This window comes from Pseudomyrmex gracilis, unplaced genomic scaffold (genome assembly GCF_002006095.1).
Source record: "Pseudomyrmex gracilis isolate BER0280 unplaced genomic scaffold, ASM200609v1 scaffold_1, whole genome shotgun sequence".
Classification (NCBI taxonomy): Eukaryota; Metazoa; Arthropoda; class Insecta; order Hymenoptera; family Formicidae; genus Pseudomyrmex; species Pseudomyrmex gracilis.
The window spans coordinates 871,689-882,000 of NW_018020585.1; the positions used below are offsets into that span (position 1 = coordinate 871,689).

Sequence of the window (10,312 nt, forward strand, 5' to 3'; positions counted from 1 at the left end):
CCACCGCAGTCACGCGACCGAGGTCATTGACCCCCTCCCACCAAGGCCGCGCGCCCGCGGTCAGTGACCCTCCCCCACCAAGGCCGCGCGGCCGAGGTCAGTGCCCTGCCAAGGCCGCGCGGCCGAGGTCAGTGCCCCGNCGAGGTCAGTGCCCTGCCAAGGCCGCGCGGCCGAGGTCAGTGCCCCGTCAAGGCCGCGCGGCCGAGGTCAGTGACCCCGCCAAGGCTGCGCGGCCGAGGTCACTGACCTCGCCAAGGCCGCGCGGCCAAGGTCAGTGACATTACTGTAGTATGTATATAATACATATAATACAATATAAAGTATAATATTATAAATGTATAATAAATTATATGTATAATATGTATTATTTAATATTATATATAATATAAATTACAGTCACGTTATTTTCAAGTGTTGTTTTTCTACTCTTTCCTGTCACGTGACTTTAGTTACGTTTTTAATTTTCTCTACGTATACGACGAACTGTCTCAAAATCTCTTTTCATTATTTACTCTCTCGATCTTACCGATTCGATTTGACTCGATCAACCAACCAACCAATCGGCAACGCCGAAAAAAGGCAATAGATGCGATACATTCGGCTCCAAAACGCGCACTTCTCGGTTCAAATGACTTTTTTTATATAAGATAATTTTTGATACAATTTTAGTCAACAGTTGTTTTCTGCCACAATAGTTAAATAACAGTTTAAAACCCATTGCCTTTTTTTTAAACTCAGAAAATGTATTTTCGACGAATTTAGTATCCTCTTTCACTCGAGCCGCGAGAGCGCAAAAAAATAGATGCCACGAGTTCGGAAAACCGCAATTCCCCGAAGTAACTGTTGCATTTTAATGTAGTGGTCGAGCTTCAGAGCAAAGTCACGCGCTGGTAAAAAAAATCTGTAACGTTCTTCAATCTCCTGTTATGAAGAAGTTCATGATTTTTTCACAATCGAGCTGGTCCTCGAAATCATCGGGAAGTGAAAGTTTTGTCAATGAGTTGCAAAATTTTTATTGGAAAAAAATACATCAATCTCAAAATGAGGATGTTTCTATTCGAAGCGCTTGAAAACTGAAAGTGTTAAAGAAAAAACAATTCAAAATAGTATTTATATAATTGCTTTGCTAGTCATATTTGTGTACAAATATTTTTACACACGAATAACTCGCCATTTTATTCTTACTCTTCTTTTCTCTATCAGTTGATAATAATAAACGGTTTTGTAGAAAAAATAGACAAAATATATATTTCCTCATATTTGCACACTATTTTACCTCAATTATTTGCAAAGTTATAACAGACTAATTGTAGAACGTAATGAAAATACAACTATCATTTAGTGAACTAACATAAGTAAATATTTAACAACCTTGATAGTTTCTGCAGATAATTATATTACAGTAGCAAAGTAGGGTATTTATTAATAATGTGCTATCGTCATTGTCCTCAAAATATACTGTTTAAAGATTTTATGATCTTTGGAGAAATATTCGGAGTAGACTATTAACTTTATTCTGGTCTTAGCCGCTAGATTAAAGTGAACAAACAACGACTCTACAAGAGCGCGAGTAATCTCTTTGTCGACCTTTCATAATGGTCGACGATGGGGCTCGTTTGCAGCTGTGAATCGCATTTGTAAGAAATTATTTTTACAAAAAGAACGGGTGAGAAAGAAAGAGAGAGAGAGAGAGAGAGAGAGAGAGAGAGAGAAAAGAAGAAGAAAAACGGTCTACTATTAACCATCCGCACATTTCTGATATCAGCGTGCTAAAATTCAAACACGCGTAACAAATTTAACGTCATCCCCGTTTTCCCCTTCATTCTTGTTCGCCAAAAAGAAAAAAATATTGTATGAAAATTCCAGAGAAATAACACACACCGAAGTTATGCGAAAGTTTTGCGTTATCGGTGAAAATTCTGAACCTGTGAAATTATCACGAACAAAAAATCACTCATACTCAACGATCGAGTATCATCTTTTTAAGAGACTTTTAATTATCGATACGTGAATGTTGATGCTAATTACACGTCGCAAACAGTTACAGCATTCAGCAGAAAATTTAAAAGTGAAAGCATGTAAATCCTAGCCTGTTTATAAATATTTTTACATTAAATTCAAATATTGTAATAAGTATTTTATCTTGCAATTCGTATCGAAAGAAAAAAATTCGAGTTCGACTTTTATATTTTTATCATTGATTCTTCTCTATTTCAAGTTTCTTTTTAAGTATTTTACACGTACATATTTCTTTAATACTCAATTTCTCTCTCTTGTATGCAGAAACGTATAATTGCACTTTTCTTCTAGACAATGCAATACAAAAACCGTTTACTGACGGCTGACCCGCATCCCATGCGAAAATAAGTGCATCATAACTCTGGCGAAGCTGGGAGCCGCCCCATAAATAGATAAAACAGCGCGACTCGATAGACATCATAAACGATTTACCAATAACGTCGGCACGTCCATTCGCGTGCTTTCATCGCCATTCCATTCAGAGATCGATTCTAAAGCCATCTCGATGAAAAAAGATGCTTCCGTAACGGAAAGCGAATACTAATATTTTTTTTATTATTATTGAAGAAAAGTATATAGACTCAAGTTACTTATATAGTGAAACCGAAAATATTTTCTTTTGTATATCAAAAATTCAATTTTATATTCTCTACACTTTATTTACACATATATATACATATCGAAAACTTGTTCTTATAGTATTTGAAGTATTTTGTGATTGTTTATTTTTTGAATAGAATTCACACATTACTTTTTACATTATTCTCGATATTGGACAATATAAGCAACAAATATACATACATGGAGCAGCCAGTGCTCTCTGGCTACATTGTTGCTGGACAATTCGAACTGCACATGTGTCTGTTTTGGCATTTATAGGAGCATTTATACTAGCTGGTGGTTATACAGCGGTGCAGAGATAGTTAGGGGGCGCGATACTATCGGCGAAGGCGCCTCCAATCATTTCCCAATTAACAGCTAATTGCGTACAGTCCCCGATAGAAGCAGCTATAGCTTCGGTTAACTGAGAACCTCGCTGGAGAAAGGGGAAGATGGAGAGAGAAATGGAGAAAGCAAGTTCTGGATAGAGTGGAAAGGAAGATAGAGGGTTAGAAGAGAATATGACAGTAGAGAGGGACGATTTGCAACGTTAATATCCAACGATGCCGAACGGTTTGGGGCGCAATATCGGTGATCGTGCAAATTGCGATCGGCAATAGCGATCTTTATACACGGACTCGTGCGAGGGATAATATAATAGTGTCATTAAAGATAGCGCCGCTATTCCACGGTCGTATTGTTATTGGAAAATCGTCCAGCGTCGCCGTCCTACGGAGTTAAGTTTCATTTTTATAGCCCGTCGCTTGATCTCCGCTTTTATAGCCGCGGATGATAGATTCCGATAGAATTTTCATTTCTGCAGGTATAGCTAATTTCTGTTCGAATGCGATAGATAAAGATAATATGTGTGTGTCTTGCTTAATCTCGGTTTGAAGTAATTTATAATAATTTTTTCAACAAATATGTGTTATTGTTATTATTATACATATGTATATATATATATACATATACACACAGTATATTTATACGTATACATACACACAATATAAAAAAAACGCAAAGATAGTTAATAGTTATAAACTACCAAGTGCACAGTATAAACTAAAAATATCTGAAAATTAATACATTTTGGAGATACGTTATTTTTATAACTGCAATTTGCGTAAATTGTTATATCGTTTATTGGATATCACGTAGTCACGTTCTAGCGCACTTCATATAGTTATAGATATCGAAAACTGTTTTCATTTCTAGCAAAATTCAATTAAACAAGCTTGAATCTTTCGATATTGTCGTGTTAGAAAAATAAATGACGATTGGGCTCTCTGCAAATATCAGTTCTGACGATTTGATTAATCTTGAATCTCTTGTTAACGGTGATCTCGTCGATTTAATTTTCTTTTTTTTTTTTCATCAATGCCGAACGGACTCGCAAATCAAATTTTGTCGGAACTGTACGTTGCTTAAAAACTAGTGGAAAACGGAAAATAGAAAAATTCAATTAACTTACCGTTTCGTGAAACACGCATGTATCATTTGTACAATAGTTTTGACCCGTCGGTATTAAACTGTCTAGACTTTTCAAAAATATCTCCCCGGTAATTTTCCGAGTTTTCTTCTTTACAAAGAAAAAAGTAAAACCAGACATTGACGGAAAAAAAACCGATGGAAACTGCAGCAGCGTGTTACGATACAGACGCTGGTAGTTTTCCTCCAACACGGAAGTTTATGCGTTTATCGTATTGGAAGCAAAAACAGTCCAATAGCCGCGCGTCGCGACGATCCGTTGGCACTCGCGTGCATCACACTCGAATGGGGCGGGCGCGCCGTTAGTCACATCAAGCAGAAAAATGGACTAATGGCCCGGAGGAGTTAAAACGCCGAAAATGGCACAGCGCCGTCCGAAAGGCGTTAAACGACGAGTTCTCTCTCGTTAACGTCCATTGTCTCTCAGGCGGATTAGCCGCTTTGTCGATTTGTTACGCTCCTCTTCTTTTCTTTCGTTTAATCCGTCGTGACCATACACATATGTACGTTTCAACGAGAGACGCCGCGTCTCATCGCTCGCATTTTCGGGTGTTTCAGAGTCTGGCAACCTAGCCGTTGCGGCCCATTATTCCTCGGGGACCCATAACGACGATAACAACGATGACGACGACGATGACGACGATGACGACGACGGCGACGGCGACGGCGACGGCGACGACGACGACGTCATCGGTGACAACGATGGCAGTAATGAAGAATCGTCCGAACATAAAGTCCGTCACGTGTCAACACGGAAGCAGCTGGCCGAGCAACGATCCCGATACGAATTATTCAGACGGCCCTGAAACTACTTCAAAACGGTGGGACATCATACTCAAGTGTGCCCGATGGCGCGATTCGTCGTCGCCGGATGGTGTCGTGTTGGAAGACAATGGTGGAGTGACGATACTTAGAGTGTGTTGAGTGACTGCGATTGATCGATAAAGTGTGATGATACAAGGCACTGTATCTTTTTACAGATAGTTTGCCGAAGAGAAATGTTGCGTGACGTTTGAGACAAAATAATTGCGTGAACAAATGACGAGCGATGCAGCAAAAGCAATTTGTATTGTGGATCGAGAGAGAACAAGCACTTAAACTAATTTCTTGTTCAAACATGTTTTATTTACACGTTTTGAATTATATATCGTGTGTTTATTTTACATTAAGTTTATTCAAAAAAAACTGATTGTTGATATTGACATTTGTATTTACAAAAAAAGCTTCTTGTAATTGTGTACGGAAACGCTTGAGACTCAATTACGTGGGGAAACACGAAGTATTTTCGAAAGCGAATGTTTCTCTCTCGAAAAAATTGGACCGAGTCGGTATGTTGCAGCGAATGAACATGAAACGCGAAATTAAGGAAAACTACAAACGAAGCGAACAAGAAAAATAGAAGTTTACGAACTCCAGTCGGTCACGCACGCGTTTTCGCGTGTCTGAAACGAATAACGGAAATATTCTTACGTATTTATATTTGTCTCTCTTGACGTTTTGTTTCCGCGATCACATAAATCATACAAATTATCGCAATTCTCTGCGGGATATATTCTATACCGCGTAATAGCGAATATTACAAGCAATTTGGAAAAATAGCGAAAATAACACCCAGCGAAAAGATCGGACAGAAATTTTTACCGCACCTCTCATTCGATTCGCGATAATTTGTAAAAATTAGATGTCTCTGATTCTTCTCCTAAATACACTTTAACTAGAAACATATATTTTTATAACTTATTTTTAAAAAAGCTAGAAGAAGAAATATTATAATATTCCAAAATTTTAACGATCATTATGTTATATGATGATATTTGCTACATAATGTATAAAATATTTCCATCGCTTCTGAATAATTTGATATTGCCAAAGATTGCTTCTATATTATGTGAAGAAGGACGGAGCAGTGTCGTACATACATACATATATATATGTAACAAATTTATCAAATACGTCAAAAATATGACAGAAGCGCGAACGCGAGACAGAAAGGGAAGGAGAATCAGAGGAAAGCCGTCCAACAAAGTAGAAAAAGTCGATTCCCCGGTGACTCGGACACGCGTCATCGCGTGTCCCGGACAAATTAGCGATCCCTGACTTTGCTATGGCTGATTTATTCGTCGCGGTATGCATCGTTCGGGCATATTATCTCCGTCCTCGTCGGGTACATGGGCTCGGGGATTGAATATGTGCAAAAATCGCCAGGAACAGCGCGTAAAAGTTTCGCGGGCGGAAGGGCTTTAATCAATTCCCCCGGCGTTAATAGAAAGTAACTTCGGATGGTAACTCTCATTCGCGCTAATTTAAATTTATGAGAACTTTGAGTTAAATTCGATACAACATTTATTGATCTTTATTGAATAATTTCATTAAGTAAAATATTGCTTTTGTTAATTAATGTCATACACGACGCGTTTCATTTGTTACGGGACACATATTGAAAATTAATTAATTTCACCACATGTCGATTTAATGATTCGTTAATTGTTATTTTCATTTTGCAAAAGGACGATTATTATTTTTCTTTGTTCGACATCTGCTCGCGCCGCTTTCAAATTATATCCGGGGTATAATGTAGGCGGAGGTTAACGAGACTAACACGCTAACGATGCCAGCGTTAATTACCGTCCTGGATAGACCGCCTAATCGCCGGGCGAGTGGACACACTAATTACGCGCCCGATGATCGAGCGGATCCCAATTCAGAATCGGTGAGAAATCGCGGAATCAGAGATTGAATTCCTCGTTTGTTGGATGTTCGCGGTGCGAGTCCGTACATTTGTACATTTAACAACACGCACAGATTCTCTCGATCCATCAATACAGCAGTTTGTATGATAATCCAAATACACAAGAGTTCTGTTATTATTGGAATTGTTAATGACGCAAACGAGAAAGATGTGTTTTAAAGACGTATAATTCCGTGTGAGTTATTGATTTACCTTATTTATTTGAACTCAAAAACTGTTTGTCTCTTATTTCAAACATCAGTGATTACCAGTATAAAATTTGCAATTAATAATAATCTGTGTTATGGATTAAATTGGCGCACAGACGTTCCGTACATTCAATCGCTTGATTAGACACGAAGTTCGTTTAATGTGAGATTTATTTCACATTTTGCCTCGTTACGCGATGAGTGCGATTGAAACTACAATATCGTATATGCATCTCAGTTTTTATACACATCAGGGAAAACGTTGCATCAGTCTCGTCACGGAGCTTTTGTAATGTAGACAAAGTGAGCGCGAAGACACGTGTGTGAAAGTGCACTAGATAATAATTCAAACACAAACCGTTTATATATTTAAGAGAATCCAGAAGTAACATTTTATAAATTAATAGAGCTTGTCGATGAGTGACATAAACAAATATCGTTGGCCTAAGGTAGGAGCGATGCAACGCTTTTTATGTGTGTATACTTGTGATAGGTGTAATTGCGCGATCACAAAACAATGGATTATCAGTCCTCGATACCATTTAAGAAATTTGTACGAGAATGCAAATTACATTATATATATATATACATATATACAATACGCCGCAAATTTTTCATCAAAATGTACAAATGCTTTTTTTCTCATCAGTCGGCAAAACGAATTCTTGTGAAGATGCGCGCGCACGTGACGTCCGTAGATTCGCCTGCTCGATAAATGCTCGAAGACACAAGAGATACGCGGTCAGAGAGAGAAAGAGAAACACGGCGTTGCAGTTTAGATTTACGATAGATAAACGAGACACTTAATTCGTAAGATAGAGTTTCCTACATAGAGATAGCACGCGAACGAGATGCGCGCCGAGAATCTAATCGCTTAAGACACACACAATACACACACACACACACACACACACACATACATATATCGACACTACTCTACAAGCGCAGCATATGTGATTTTGTAAATACGTGAGTGCAACGAGTGTAGCGTCGATTCGAGACAAAAATGAGAACGACGTCTCGCTTGTATTCTTTCCCATTTCCTCGCGAAGAAAACGAATCAACGAAGAACCCGCTCGATGATTGTACTGCCGATCTTTTCTAGAGAGACAACGATCGCGTGAGCTTGGCTTCTTCTCACATGTGTATGTATGTATGTGTTTCTCTCGATGTATATGCGCGGTGTATATGCGTGTGTGGTAAATTCGTGCGAAAAAGGATCCTGCAGATGAGCAGGTGCAATGTCCAGGAAGAACGAGCGCTCGCGATCGCGGAAGTATTTCTCCGGCTTGTCCAGACGTGCGTGATTACGTGATGATGAAGAGGTAAGGAAAGATGAGCGCGTGTAACACAGGGTAGACAATAGGGACCATCGAGAGAGAGACTGCTACCAGGAGCGAGCGAACGCGATGGCGACGCGCGAGACGGCGAATGTTCGTTTCATGAATATTTCAACATCCGTCGACGACGGTAAATACCGAGCGTCGTGAAATTATGTTCCGCGAGCCAGTCGACCCAAATATGCGTTTTTCGCGACAAGAGGTTTCCTGCGAAGAATATTATTCCGCGACACAGCATCGTTTCGCGAACGAGAAAGAAAAGAAATTTCCTTGAGACCATTGTCGTGAATGGCGCAGAAATATAACGTAGAAATTGTAGAAATTGCAAATTTGTATATCACTTTTAGCTGGAACCGGTCGCGGAATATTTCACGTGTTAATGAGAAAAAATATCTATCTCTCTTTCTGTTATAACGCTCTTTTTTTAAAATAAAAAAATCTTGAATAATCTTTTTAGATAGTTAAAAGCGCAATATACACGCAAATCAATATTACTTTCGACTTTATATTCCGCGAATATCACAAAATCGTAATTCTTTATGGAAACATATGGAATCCGGAAAATGATAATAGTCCCGTTGCGGGATTACAGCACATATTACATTTCGAAGTATAATGGAATGTTCGAAAGAGCGTATTACCCCGCGCCGACAGCGTGCTCTGCGGCATATTACATTTTCAAGTATAAAATTGTTTCACGGTGCCGAGTCTTTGAATTTTCCCTCAAAGCTCCCGTCTCTCTTTTCCGGAAGAACGCAATCTCTATTCCGCGGACGCGTCGTGTATACAAGAGGCGGGCCGAACTTTATTACGGAGGAACGGCGCGCGGTTCTCGACGACTTGCGGGCGGTTCTCGATCGACCGTGAACGGGAATTCATTCGGCACCGCAGGAGACCGAGGTTAGTAAACCTCTTTCGTTGTGGGAGGAACGGGTCAATAATGACGACGAAGCAGCCTCGCCTCGACTCGTGGCTGAATCGCGCGTCGTCGAGGAAAAAGAGCGCGAGAGGACGACGCGATAGAGGAAGGGGTGAGAGAGAAGAGGGTGAGAGAAGCGAAAGCAAGGGAGAGAACGTGCCACCTGTTACACCCTCGTCTTCTCGGACTCTTCCCTCTCTCCGGATGGTCGGCGTGAACGTAAAGTCGAAAGTTCGAGGTTTCCTCGGCGCTCTTCTTCGGTGGGAACTGGCTATCGCGGAATGTTTTTCAAGCGACTCGCCAAAAGTTTTCGGTTGAAGGGATTTCTATTTGCGCGACGGCTAATTCAATCGCCCTCTCATCCGGCCATTACTGCAATTGCTCCGCGATTTATTTTATTTGCCATCTTACGTAATAAACTTAACGATCTTATATTTGCGATCTTAATTTGAGTGAAATGGTTCAACGCGAAAGTGGATTTTAAATTGTTGTTTTCGCGTCGAGTTTGCGCTGCACGTCTGCCATTTCTTCGCCCATTCCTGAGCATCGGCGATCGTGACGCACCAACTATTTCGTGGGAATTTCTTCTTCGAGATACGTACGGCCACGCGGCAGAACGGAGAGTGGATCGACTTGTCTCGACGAAGCGAATTGTGAAATCGTGCGAGATGGTCAAACACAATAAGCTTGGAACTATGTACTCAACATGATAAACCATGTTCGAATAAAACTGTCACATAATATAGTGGCTACTTTATTACTGCCTCAACCATAAACTCGATAAAAACTTGATGTCGACGTTTTGTTATTATTAATTCTTCAGCAAGACTGCATCTGAAGCAAATTAAGGTACGTTTAACTTTTTATTCGAATCATTGCCACCCATCAACGAACTGTTACATTTTGTGTTGCGATGTTCTTTCCGCTTGTGATCGTATCTGAGATGCGGATAACAGATAGATATTTTCGCCGTATTGACATTTTCATATCCGTGTCATTTTTTTGAAAA

General features: G+C 39.8%; 1 long non-coding RNA gene across 1 annotated transcript in view; it reads left to right on the forward strand.

Moving 5' to 3' along the window:
- LOC109852584 overlaps window positions 1-10,026 on the forward strand; it is a 39,624-nt gene extending 29,598 nt beyond the window's left edge. The window contains exon 3 of the long non-coding RNA XR_002250014.1: window positions 4,666-10,026. This is a non-coding gene — a long non-coding RNA (uncharacterized LOC109852584). The remainder of the gene's footprint in view (window positions 1-4,665) is intronic.
- The last annotated feature ends 286 nt before the right edge of the window (window positions 10,027-10,312 follow it).